At 34.8% G+C, this 14758-nt stretch overlaps 1 protein-coding gene and 1 non-coding gene across 2 annotated transcripts in view; both read right to left on the reverse strand.

The window, feature by feature from the left end:
• LOC129943457 (SH3 domain-binding protein 5 homolog) overlaps positions 1-14758 on the reverse strand; it is a 119087-nt gene that overhangs the window by 18600 nt on the left and 85729 nt on the right. The window lies entirely within an intron of this gene.
• Positions 4056-4128, reverse strand: Trnam-cau (transfer RNA methionine (anticodon CAU)). The gene has a single exon. It is a non-coding gene; the product is annotated as a tRNA-Met (tRNA).

Consider the following 14758-nt stretch of genomic DNA (forward strand, 5'->3'; position numbering starts at 1 on the left):
CTTGGATAGCTGGATTTTTAGATACCTTGTTGAACGAGTTGGATAGCTGTATTGAGATGCTGTTAAAAAACAAAAACAACTTTCAGCTGTTCAAAAAAAGCAGAGAAACATTATTAAGCTTCGAAGTATAGGGTGACCACTACATACTGTGAGAACATATGAACATCCATTGGAGGGGGGAAGAGGGCCCACAAGATCCATATGTATGTGTTCAAAGCGCTTAGTTGGCATTTTTTGTTATGTTTTGTTTTATGTACCTTTGAGCTTTGGCACGCTACACATGATTTTGCCCAGAGATGGCAATCTTTATTCATAGAAGGTCAAAAATATTTTGATGTAACTCTTTTACGTATAGCGCGAATACCTTCATGTAAAAGATTGTGTAAAGAGTCAAAAATGAGCCTGCGTAGACTTTGATGAAAAAATGGACGGTTGGTATCTGTGTTTGTTTCACGATTTCTAATTTAATGTTAGAATTAGGTCTGTTATTACACGAAATCAATGAGTTAAGCTCTTCATCACTTTCTTGTAACTTTGAAATTTGCTTTTCAAATTTCAATTGCTTAATTGAATTGATCTCTTTAGAGACATTGCCAGGGCGTGAAAGAAGATCAGCTACCACATTATCTTTACCACGAATGTGACGTATATCGCTGGTAAATTGCGATATGTAATCCATGTGTCGAGTTTGACGTGGACTTCTCTCAGCTTTGGACATCAAGGGGTTTGTTAAAGGTTTGTCTGTGTAGATTACAAATTCTCTACCTTCAACAAAACACCGAAAATGTTTGATCGCTAAATAGACACCAAGGAGTTCACGATCAAATGCTAAGAACTTTTGTTCAGGAGGTTTTAGTTTCTTCGAAAAGAAGGCAAGAGGTTGCCATACCTTGTTTCTGTTTTGTTGTTGCAGTACAGCACTTACAGCTGTATTTGACGCGTCGGTGGTGATGCTTAAAGAACCGTTTTCTGTTGGGAGTGTTAGAAGCGTAACTTCGGATAAGACCTGTTTTGTTTTTGAAAAGGCAATTTCACACTCCGGAGGTCAGTAAAAATGATTCTTGTTTTTGTTTATTTTTTGTAGATTGGCAACATGAGTGTGAATCAGTGACAACAATTCGGCAAGATTTGGAATGAACCGATTGTAATAATTTATCATTCCAACAAACTGTTGGATTTGTCGAATCGAACTAGGAGGAGGCATGTTGAAAATCCTCAACTCGTTCCTGAGATGGAGCGATTCCAAGTTCAGAAAAAGTGTGACTCAAAAAATTTCGATGAGCCAAATACACACAGCCTCAACTATAATAGACTTAACCGAGCTTAAGCTATCTTAAGGGAACGAACCAATACGCAGTCTTATATGTCACTAGCCATAATAGACGTTCTACTCAGTTTCGTTAAATTTCGCTAACTTTCGCGCAATTACGCAAGAGCCATTTAAATGGCTCCAGCTCAAGCAAATGTCAAATTTGAAACGCATTTCGTTTGACATTTGCTTAAGATACTTGAATCCATTATAGTTACTTTTTGTTTTGACCATAACTTCTGATAACTTTTCGTTCGGTTTTGACATTAGTTTATTTTCGGTTCAGTCTATTATAGTTGGGGCTTTAGGCCATAATCACAGTCTTTGAAACAAAATCTTGAGGTGTTGCTTATGCACTTTTTCGCTTTTGCTGCCTATTAGGAGATCGTCTATGTACGCAAATACAAAATCGAGATCTTGAGTTAATGATCCTCTGAAATGTCTGACTGGCATTTCGGAGGCCGAAAGGCATTCTAATAAACTCGAATAAGCCGAATGGCGTAGTTATCGCGGTTTTATGCACATCCTCAAGAGCGAAGGGTATCTGATGATAGCCCCTTACTAAGTCGATGCATGAAAGCACCTTACAATCATCGAGATTCAACGAAAAATTGTGTATGTGGCTAATGGGGTGTCGATCAGGTTCAGTGACATTATTTAAGCCTCTATAGTTTCCACATGTTCTAAAACTATCACTGTCCTTTTTGGCTACCATATGAAGTGGGAAAGAAAGCGGTGAGGAAGATGCTGTAAAAATTCCGAGACTAACCATATTTTGAAATTCTAAAAGAGCAGCTTTATGTTGTTTAACATTCAGTCGGCGTGGTTTTGTAAAAGGTAAACGAGCTTTTGTTATGATGTGGTGTTGGACAGTATGTTGTACTGGCTTGTTAAAATCCAGAGGGGCCGTTAGGGAAGGAAATTGTTTTAAAATTTCTATGTAAGCATTGTTAATGGAAGGATTTTTCGGGGAAGGTGTATCAACCAGACTTCCACATAGCGCTAATGTGTAATTTGGTTACTGAATCTATAAGACGGCGATTCTTTATATCGACTAAAAGCTCGTATTTGCTAACAAAATCGGCACCAATTAGCGGGCGATTTACTGCGGCTATTGTGAATTCATGAACGAATTGTCCTCGAAGTCCAAAAGTTGCTAAAAGTGAGCAAAAAAGATCCAAACAATTTAGATCTCTAAATTTTATTTTAAACGTTATAAGTTAATTTACCTTAAGAAACAAGAACAAAAAACCTAAAAATAAGATTTTGACAGATTTAGTTTAGTTACCAAAATGATTTATTTTTCACGAAAGGATTAATGGGAATGGCTTAGATCTATAAATAAAGAGTTATGTTTAGCTTGTTGAATTGATGAACTGGGGGTGTTTTATTCAAGTGCATACATTTAATTCACGTTATTTTGACAGCTGTCATTTTACTGATATACTTATTTATTTTTCATAAGTTGATACAAAAATAAATTTCTAATAAAGATATACCTTTGAAGAACTACATCTGTATATTAACAAATTGTCAAAATAAGTGTATTTTAACTGATTTCAATAAGAAAACAAAAATGTTTTCGATTTCGTATGAAATATCTGCACGGTACTGTTAAACTAATGTAAAACAAACTACGCTACATGACATCTAAATGTGCGATTTAAGTGATGATAGCTGCATCAGAGTTGTGTTTTGTGTTTTTTCTCAATAAAATTTTGCGATTGGTACCACGAGGTACCATTTACTTGTATGTATTCATTTTATTTTAAATGGAGTGGTCATAGTTAGTTTGGCCACTTGCTGCGAAGTTGGTCATAGAACAACTCACATTAGGAAAGGTGTGGATAAAACACAGTTTACCACTTTAAATAAACAAATAATAAAAGAAAATTACACATATTCACTTTCCGACGAAGAAGTATGTAGATAAATAGAAATATCTATAAAAGAAAAAAGAAAGTAGACAGAGACATCTAGCGATATGAATGTAAATATACATAATAAAATATCACATGCATGACATTTGGAAAATAAAATATACAAACATTAATGTAATAATAAAAGCAAATGCAAAATAATGTGAGGTAGGAACATTAATTCAGATACACATTTGAAGATACATTATATAAATTGTGTAAAGGTTAATTTCCAAATTGAAATTGATATTGTGATAAATAAAGTGCTTTCTTTTTTATTTACAACATATTTTTCTTTCAAGAAGAGAAATGTGAGACAGGACAAAAGATATTTGACATTGATTAATACACACACTTCGGGCTTGAGATATTTTATTTGCTTTCTTCAGAGATGTTATCCAAAATTACACCCATCATACATATGCTAAAGGTAATTTAATGTCGTCTAGATATCCAAGGACGTCTTGAGAATTATGTATGTATCTACGTGCAAAGGTACATAGATATATAAGTATACCTCAAGCCCTCAAGGTCTATTCGCTTCGTAAAACATATAAATTATACAATTTCATAGAATGGAAGCTAAAACACAACACCCACAAGGTAAGAAAAGAAGCTGTTGGGGGTTGGGGTTTGGTCATGATGATAAGCCTCAAGTTATAACCTTAAAGATGACAGTTAATGAATTTAGTATAGAAGATTAAAATGATGAAGAAGTTTGCAAACTGGGTTTTATTTGATTTAAAATAATTTATATTTATTTAACATTTTAGGTGAATTTAGGTTAAAAAAGCAAAATGGTTTAAAAAGAAATTTAAAAAAAGATATGCCCCGGGTGAGGCTCGAACTCACGACCTTAAGATTATGAGACTTACGCGCTGCCTACTGCGCCACCGAGGCTGTGATGAAAACGTACTGCGTGGCAATTTTATTTTAAGGAAGGAAATTGGAAACAAATGGGTTGTTTATACTTTAACGGTGTTTATGTAACGTCAAAAACTTTAGACAAGTTTATATTTTGGTAAATGAATGAATACATTTTAAATGTCTTTTTGACGTTTAAAGTTAGGCAAGTTCAGAAATAAGAAACCAATGATATCTTAGAGAACGTAAAAAAGAACCTGACCGGAACGTGTTCTGTAACAATTGCATCGCGGAAATTCAAACGATTTTATTTTGAAACGAATATTTTAAAATAAATCAATGGATATTTATTTTCTATGATAAGTGTTATCTGTCAAATGCCATTCACCGCTACAATTGCAGAACCATATCCTTACTATAAAATGTTCCATGACTATCCTTTTGTCTTTGATAATTTTATGAATTTCATCCTCAAAAAGCTTTGAGAGATATAACTTATTTTTCGAGTGACTCCAAAGAAAAAAGTCTAAAGTGACAGGGTCAGAAAACGTTTCTTGCCAAATTTGACAATTTAAACGCATTTTTGAACCGTAAATAGTGTTTTGTTTTGAAAGAGCCATCCGTAGGAGAAATTAATTTAAATAACGAATGCAACATCCGCAGAAGAATCATGCAGATAAAATGTAATATGAAATTCTGCAGCAGATAGAAATTTTTACTATTCGAGTATCGAAATAAAATTTCAAGTTTTTTTTTTTATTTTTAGACGTTCGTCCATACGTTTGATCGCTCTTCGAGGCTCAATAGATGTGTTCATAGAGTAGTTTTCAAAATTAAAGACTCTTACAAGTCATTTTAAAATCCACAATGAACTTTAATATTTCGACAAAATTTAAAAAAAATTTATTTCAACTAATGTTTGTTAATTTTTTTACTTGAACTTAAAAAAAAAAAACATTATAAAAGTAGATAAAATTTAAAAACATTTAAAAGGGCGTCATAATTCCACAATAGATGGTTTCATTCTAAAACGAATATTTTAAAATAAATCAAAGGATGGATAGAAATTTGACTAATCGAGTATCGAAATTAAATGTCAAGTTTTTTTGTTTTTAGACGTTTTGTTAATACGTTTGATCGCTTCTCGAGGCTCAATAGATGTGTTCATAGAGTAGTTTCCAACAGAATTTTTTAAAAATGTATTTCAACTTATGTTTGTTAATTTTATTACTTGATTTATTTTTTCGAAAATACACTTTTTAATTTTTGTATAAATAGTAGTGGGAGTACTTTTCAGAATAAAATATAAAAAGTATGTTGGAAAGTCTTCAAAAAAGATAAAGATAAAATATTTCAAACCATAATCCTTATTCCTTTTTTATAATGTATTTTCAAATTAAATAAAGGGTTTTGTTTTTATAAGCTGACTTAACTTAGTTGTTTAATTATACGGACATAAATGTAAGCTATAATATTTGTTGGTTATTTTGCAACAATTAAAGCGCCATCTGTTGCACGTGATGATCTAGACATATTTTAGGACGAACAAACGCAGTTTTACACATTTTAAAAAGTCAATTCCACATTTAAAATATAAGAAAACAATTGACACTAATGTTAATAAAATTTGCATTTTGTTTTCTAAAACATGAAAAATTTGTAAAAACAATTTGATAGTAACGAATTGCAGTTTGGTTGCTACGACCTGTCAAATTCTTTTCGCGTTCCACATACCATCCAGACTGCAACGAATAAATTGTTCCTGCAAGTTCTGTTGCTATGCATCGCTCTGAGACATTAGGCTCCGATTTGAAGTTGATTTGGGAGAGGTTCTCTATTTCAAAATATAAATATATAGAATCTGTCACACATAAACAGAGTTGCAAAAATTCCAATGTCAATTTAATGCATAACTCATTATTTTTTTAATGGATATCGTTCTTTGACTGAAATAAAATATATAATGCTAATTGTACATCTATGAATTATCCATTACAAATTTAGTTTAATGCTATCAATATTAAACTAAAAATTTAAAATTATTTTATTGCTAGTTTTATTGATTAAATGTTATTTTATTGCAAGTTCAATTGAATTAAAATTAAAAAAATATTTCTATTCAAGATGAGCTACAATTTTTTAATTGAATGCCTAGTGGGAATTTATTCAATTATTTTAGTTAATATTCGAAGTCTTGAAGTAAAAATGTCCCAGGTTATAGATTGTCTGATATAAACAACAGCTGACTGACGGTCAACAGCTGTTTGTAAACAAAATGTCAACAGCGCCACCGATGTAACCGTTCGGCGCACCATTGCGACATCTGTAGTCTTAGCTTCAGTGAAACATGGCGATATGGCGCGGAACAAATTTGAATTTAAGAGAAAATGGGCATGGCAAGAATGCTTTTATTAATTCATTAATTAAAGTTGTTTTAAATTGTTTGGAGTCTAAAAACTATATGTTCTGATAAACTTTCAATGCGAAATTTATCAATTTTCCTCTAATTCTGCGATCTTCTTCATAAAAAGTTAAAAAAAAAATGCAGAGTCATGGTCTGCTTAGTTTTGAATTATGAATATAATTTTATTTTTAAATTTTGTTATATTAGCATTTAACAACAAGAATTTGAATATTATCTGTATTTAAGATATCCTATCAATTAGTAAAATTGCTAATGTGAATTTAAACTGTTTAAAAAATAACTATCGAGTCGACAAAATAAAGCAAAATTTTGCGTTTAAAATATGTTATGCAAATGAAATCGATTATTTTTTCAGATTTGCAGTAGGAACAAGAACTTATTTCAGAACTTTCAATATTAAAATAAGATAATCTTTTTTTGTTGTTATCAATTTGAACTTCAAAGTGACATACACTTGTTTCGCAAAAGCATTTTTTTCATTATTTAGAATTTAAAAACAAAGAATGAAAATCACGTACAGTGAGTGTCATTCATATTCGGTTTTTATTCTTAAATATACTTTTGTTGTTTTCTTCGTAGTAAAATTTGAATTTAGGTTTATTATTTGGTTGTTTTAAAAATTAGTATATTATTCCCTAAATATTTCAATAAAAAAATGTTTGCAATCACTTAACTGCATTAAGATATACGATAAACAACGCAAAAAGGACACATGTAAGCGCTTCATTAATATTCGTTTTTTTGTTTTCTTTGGTGAGTTTGACATTTGGTGTTATTTTTTTACCATAATAAAGGTGAATCATACAAACAAATTTTTTGATATTTTAGACATGAAGCCAAACACTGTCGGTGATATTGTGCAGAGGTATAAAAGAGAAGGAAGGATCCAATCAAAGAAGCAGATGGGTCAACCAAAAAAGTTAACAATGAAAGAAGAACGGCTTATAGTAAGAAAAATTAAAGAAAATCCTCGTTTAAGTGCACCAAAAAGAGGAAGAAGTGTTAATCGAATGCAAAAAGAAAATATCTACATCAACGGTACGCCGAACCATAAAGACAATGGTTGTGTTGCCCAAAAAAAGCCATTTATCAATATGCGCAACAGGCAAATTCGGATCAAATTTGCAAGGTAACACAAAAATAAGGATGCAACTTGGTGGGATGATGTAATATTTACTGACGAGAGTAAGTACAACCTCTTTGGATCGGATGGAAGAGTTATGGTGTGGCGCAAGCCAAATGAAGAGCTTAAAAGCAGGAACACAAAGCAAACAGTGAAGCATGGAGGCGGGCACATCATGGTTTTGGAGTGCATTTCGTCAAGAGGCATGGGAAATTTAGTATTCATCAACGGTATATTGAAAAAGGAATACTATTTGAGAATCCTAAAAGAAAATTTAAGGCGAAGTGCTGAGGAAATGGGCGTTTTAAGGAATTTCAAATTTTAACAGGACAACGACCTGAAGCACAAAGCGTTTGTTGTAAGGGAATGGCTTCTGTATAACTCTCTAAAAGTTATCCAAACACTTCCACAATTTCCAGACCTTAACCCAATCGAGAATTTGTGGGATGAATTGGACCGTCGAGTTCGCGAAAACTGCACTTAAGCAACGGCTTCAAGAAGAAAGATTAATTAAAAAGTAAATATAAGTATTTAAAAAAAAACGAATATTAATGAAGTGTTATTTTTTGAGTTATCGTATTCTTTAATTATTTTATTTTGTTAATTTGATATTTTAATTAAAAAATGTACATATATTGAAATTATTAAATACAAAATATTTTAAAGAAAAACTGTTTTTTAGCTTGTTTAAAGTGAAAAGTAGTGTTTTTTTGGAAAGAAACAAAAAAACCGAATATTAATTACAAAATTAAAGAAGGATTTCAATAATTTCAAGAAAGTTGTGAAAATGTTACACAAAATATAGACACGTTGCCATCTTTTAAAAATTACCCTTTTACTTATTATTAAATGTCAGTTCAGCTGTCAATTTTTCTGAGTGCTGCCAACACTTCATTTCAAAATTAATGGTGAATTCAAATCTACCACAAACATTAGCTTTGAAATTTGGTGTTTTTATTATTTAACTTAAAAAGTCTTTATTTTTGACGTTGTAAGAGTTGAAACCCAATTAGTGAGAACTTCCTTCTTCCAAGTCCAAATTTTGACAAACAAAAGAATAAAAAAAAACATATTGATAAATTAAAAATTATGGTCCTGATTTACGGAAATAGTGCCCATCTGTAAAAACAAAGCTTTAGTTAAAAAATCAGAATTCAAAGCCTTTATAGTTCAACTTAAAATTACCTCAAGAATCCCTTAATTTTTCTTCAAAAACACTGTTTTTTAGCCTACAAGATTTATGAAGTGGAATAATAGTCATGCAAAAACTAAATTTTGTTTAAAAAGGTTATACAAATTTTTAACACAAAATAGAAACTTTTATAACAACGTTTTAATCTGTACTAAACAAAAAATAATAATATTTGTTATTTTGTTTCCTTGAAACTCCTACAAATTTCAATGTCCTACAATGTCAAAGTACCCATTTTAACGACTTAAAGCCCTGATCTATATGAATGTTTTTAATATTTTTTTTAAATAAATAAAAAAGAAAACATTTCTTCCGGGGGTAATTTCCTATAGCCCTATAATATTCATAAATACAAAAATTGTTAATGTGCTAAGTTGCAAAGTTCTTTGCTTATCTGTCCCATTGTTTGCAAGGTTTTATAGGAATGAAGCATAAGGTAGGTAAAGTTTAAGATAATTGGTTTATTTAGGTATGAATCTTTAGTCATACAAAATAGTAGGTATTTGAAAAATAAAATGTCACACAAAAACGAAAGACCATAATTCTTGTGGACAATAAAAAATAAAATATGACTAACAACAATGATAAATCCAATTATAGCCTCACACCCACCTATAATAGCTTTGTAAAAAAAGGTAAATCTGAATAGGTACCTTTCCTATATTTATGTACATTTTGCTATTATACAAAAAAAACTTAACGTCTCTGTAAATAATTGCATATAATAGGATTTGAAAATTGGTCATAAACTCACAATAGTCCGAGTGGGAAGGTTGCCAATAAGATGTGAGAGATTATAAGTTAAACAAATTTGAATACATTCCGCAAAAAAAAAATGTAATTGACCTTAAATTCTAGGACACGCCATTCCAGATCACTTCTCAAAATGTTCTGTGAGAAATGGCAAATGAGGCAGAAATGTTAAGAATACGATTTATAATTATTTTGCTGTCACTTCTTATTAGAAAACAGAGAAAAAGAAAATTGTTGATTGTGGTTAAACCACACGATCTTGGTGGCCCATTTGCCTCGGCGCGAGATAACCATGCCATGAAACCGCTCGCTTAGAATATCAATTGTGTCTTACTTACTTAGGTCCTCTTACCTGTTAAGTCCGTTGGGGACCCCTAAGGGGCGTAGGGCCTCTATTAAGTCTACGCACCATCGTGTACGGTTTCTGGAGATGTGTTTCAGCTCCATCCAGCTCTTGCCTAGTGACGCTGATTCCGCCTCGACTGTTTCGGAGCGGATTCCACTGCATTGCCCGTTACCTTTACGAAACGTATGTCTAATCCATTGCCGCTTACGTCTTCGTATTATGCGGTTTGGCTAGAAAATCCTTAGGATGTTAAGAAGACATCTATTTACGAAGGTTTGCAGCTTTTCTGGTATGGCTGAAGTAACCTTCCAAGTGCTGTATCCATAAAGAAGCACAGATTCAACATTTGTGCGAAACAGTCGTAGCTTTGTTCTTAAGCTGATAAGAGTTATTCCTCCAAATTTTTGATAGCACACCGAAAGCCACTTTTGCTTTGCCGATGCGGCAGATGATGTCTTGTTCGGTCCCGCCTTGGAGACGATACTTCCAAAGTATTGAAAGCTCTCCACTTTTACCACCGGTTCCGAGAAAATATTTATTTGAGAGGATAGTCGGGTTCCGATGCTGATCATTTTTGCACCACAACTTCTGCTTTCCTTCCACTCGTGTTTTCATTTGATGGAGATCCATGATGATATGAGAAAGTAGATTAACATCGTCAGCTTAATCTCGTCCAAGTGCTTTAAATAGGATGTCAAAGTCCATTGGATCCCTTCGCTACCTGACAGAGCTGAGCGCAGTACATGGCTTATCACCAACAAAAACAATATTGGCGACAGAATACAGCCCTCTCTCACTCCGCTTCGGATTTCAAAATCATCTGACAACCTACCATCGTGCAGAACGTGACACTTGGATCCATCATATGTTGCTTTAATAATAGCAATTAGTTTTTTTGGGATACCTCTGCTCCGTAAAGTTAACCAGATACACTCCCTGTAAACGCTATCAAAGGCCTTCTAGAAGTCGATGAACAGTAGGTGTAGTGGTGATCGATATTCAACGCACTGTTCAGTAATGATCCGCAGGGTGTTAATATGATCAATACAGGAGAATCCAGCGCGGAATCCTGCTTGTTGGGCAAAGAGCGTGGCCTCAAGGTGTTCTCTGATGTGTTCCAGTATAACTGTTGCTACTTTTTTGGCAACGGCTGATAGAACGCAAATTCCTCTCCAGTGTACGCACTTTGTTAAATCACTTTTTTTTGGGAGCTTGGCGATAATTCCCCTCTTCCACTAATCGGGGAAGAGCGGATGAAGCAGTTCGCTTGATGACGTTGGCGCTGCTTCTAAAAGCTCAGCGGGAATTCCATGAAGTCCTACCGCTTTGTAGTTCTTAAGTGCTTTAATTGCGGCAACGATTTCATTTTTACTCGGAAGGAACGGTGCGGATTCGGGAATTGGTTTCTTCAGGCGCTTTAGAAGGTATCGGCTGCACGTTGTTTGCAAACACTCGGTTTAAAACCGAGGAAAAGTGTTCTTTCCACCTTCTGACTTGCTCATCCACCGAACTTATCACAGTACCGTCTACTTCTTTCACCAGGTGTTGCTTTGAGCTGTGTGTGTCGATTGTGTCTTGCGCTGTTGGAACATATGCCTTGGGTGTACAAATCATCCAATTCAGGCACAAGAAGTTGGTGATCATCGACTTATATCGATTGCCTTTGACAGTTATAGCCAGCATCATTCTCGAAGGAGTACGGACCGATGGCGCTTGCAACCTATAATTCCCACAAAATCCATAGGAATTTTATTTGGGTGCATTGACAACTCGTGAATCTCGTGTGGATTGGTGTCGGCCCAAGTCCGTGAAATTTGCATTCATGCATCCATTCATCCAAAAATGGGCCTCAAAGCTAAAGATGATTTTCCCACCAAAATTAAGATCAACTTTCAACTATAATCCAAAATCCAATTAACGAACACACGACGTTGGGCCGTATCCATTGGATTCAGCTCCTGGGTCAGTTGAATTTTGTATGGACGCAGACCTAAATTTTGTTGTGGTTCTTGTGAGCGACGCGGAATGGACTACCTTAGACTTTGATACACACTTTCACAAACAGTGGTGGTGTTTTCCGCAGATCTTACGTTTCGTTGAAGCACGGGTGTTGGCTGATTGTTCACTTAGGCGGTGGACTTCAATTTAGTCACCAAACGTTGAATAGTCGACTTTGAAAAGACTTATTTGTATCTCACTAAAAGGGCGCAACGCGCACATCGTTTCCAACCATTTTGATAATAAAGTTTTATCATTTGCATGTGTTGCTAGAATCTGTGACTGGACCAATAATGATTTGTTTTTATTGCCTGATCAATAAAAAATATTTTGACAGAAAGCAAAAGACACAATATTATCATCATGGGGGACTTTAATGCCAAAATTGGTTCTGATAACGTAGGCTTCGAACGAGTTATGGGTAAGAATGGCTTAGGTCAACGTAACGAAAATGGTGATATGCTTGTGGACTTCTGCAACGCTCGCAACCTGGGAATCTCCTGATGGTCGAACCAAAAATAAAATCGATCGCAGCAGAAATGGAGGAAGTCAATGTGCAATGTTCGTATAACGAAAGAAAGGCTGATGCAGGTAGTGAAAATCACTTGCTACTGGGTTTGCTTCGCTTACGAACAGCTGCTGTACAGCGTCGCTCAGAGGGTATAGCAAGGAGACCAAGATTCAACACAAGCGTTCTAAATTACCCTAATGTACGTCTTAATTTCGTCACAACACTCGGCGACAAAGCATCGAACTTACGAAATGCTGGCTTTTCGGTAGATGCTTTGTGGGGCCAAATAAAGAGCGCTTACATGGAAGCTGGAACTGAAGCTATACCCAGACAGACAAGAGCTAGAGATTCCTGGGTATCCCAAGACACCTGGGACAGAATCACATATCGAAGAACACTTAAAATTAGAATAAATTCAGAAATTGATGCTCAGCGGAAATTGATTACCCGAAACGAGTATAGAGCATCTCATAAGACAGTGCAGCGGTGTGTGAGACGTGACAAGAGGGCAAGGGTGGACAAACTTGCGGAAAATGCGGAACGTGTTGCAGGAAGAGGGGACGCAAGGGAGCTGTATAAAATCACTAAGAACATTGTCAGACAGCGTAGTAGCACTAACACTAACCATCCCGTGTTCGATTTGAACGGCAACCTTTTAGTGACGATAGAAGATCAGCTACAAAGATGGAAGGAGCACTTTTATGCGCTGGTAAATGATGACCATAATGCAGACTTGAATCCACAATTGAACAACATGCGCAGATCTTCTAGGGGTATTGACACCAGTCGCCCAACAAGTGCAGAGATAAGTAATACGATACATTTTCGAAAGAAAAACAAAGCAGCTGGACTTGATGGTATCCGCAGAATTCCTAAAAGCAGACCCTGACGCAGCTTCCCGTATTTTGCTTTAACTCGTACAGGCTGTCTGGGAGAGTGAAACTTATCCAAGGGACTGGAAGAATGGAGTTATTGTAAAGTTAGCAAAGAAAGGACACCTCAAAAACTGTAATTACTGGCGCGGTATCACAGTTCTGTCCGTTTTTCCGAAGTTAATGGAAACTATTATTCTCGAGAGGATTAAGTCCAGGATAGAGTTTACCCTTAATAGGCACCAAGCGGGGTTTCGCAGTGGCCAATCGTGCGTCGATCACATCAACACCTTGCGAATCATACCCAAACAATATCTAAGTACCAATCACCGCTGTAACTAATGTTTGTAGATTTTGAGAAGGCGTTTGATCGGGTCAATCATGAATGCATCTGGAGATCGCTTATTGCGCGAGGAATCCCTGAGAAAATTGCCGATGTTATTAAAGAATCGTACAACAAAGCAAGGTGTTTTGTGTTGCACAACTTTCCGACTCCTTCGATGTCCGTCAAGAAGTGAAACAAGCAGATGTCTTGTGACCAATTCTGTTTTTGCTGGCGATTGATGTGATGACTGGTACGGTGGGTACAAATGAAAGACACGGTATCCAATGGAGTCTGTTTGACAAGCTTAGCCACATAGTTTATACTGACGATATATGTCTCATGGCTAACAACACGGCAGGCTTAAATCAGATGTGCCATTTACTGCAATTAAATGGAGAGGTGGCTGGCTTAAGGATTAACAAAAATAAGACCAAAGTAATGACCACGGGCCAAAGAACACAAGTTATTCTAAGGCAGGGGACCATAGAGATGGTCGAGCAGTTTAATTATTTGGGAAGTTTTATAGCTCTCGATGGCGGAACGGACCTGGATGTTAACAGTAGAGTAAACAAAGCCCGCAGTGCATTTGGAATCCTTTCTCCTGTGTGGAACTCTAGCAAAACATAGCCACGTACCAAGTTGAAACTTTTCGAATTCAACGTCAAATCAGTGCTGTTATATGCTTCTGAAACATGGAAATGCTCTGCCAACATCTCTAGCAGACTACAAGTTTTAGTTAACCGTGTCTGCGCTGTATTCTGAAGATCTGGTGTTCCGGAATTCAGTTCCGTCAGAATATAGAAAGTAATGCAAAATTGCAACCTTATCTCCGCGACTATTAAGTGATGGACTTTGGTCAATGTTCCTCAGAGAACAATAAAAAAAACAAAATTTTATGTGATTTATTATTAATGTACATATCAAGCTGTCATCCGTTTGGAATTGAACATTTTTTAAATCGATTCTATAAATGGAATTATATTTCCACATGACATGTTGTGAATAATATTTTTTTGTTCAGTGAAAAATATGCCAATTTCCTGAATCGAGTCATGTTGAGATCGAGACATACGTAAATAGTTAAACAAAAGATAAGTAGGAACAGAATCAAAAAATGTATT

This window comes from Eupeodes corollae, chromosome 1 (assembly GCF_945859685.1).
Source record: "Eupeodes corollae chromosome 1, idEupCoro1.1, whole genome shotgun sequence".
NCBI classification, from domain to species: Eukaryota; Metazoa; Arthropoda; class Insecta; order Diptera; family Syrphidae; genus Eupeodes; species Eupeodes corollae.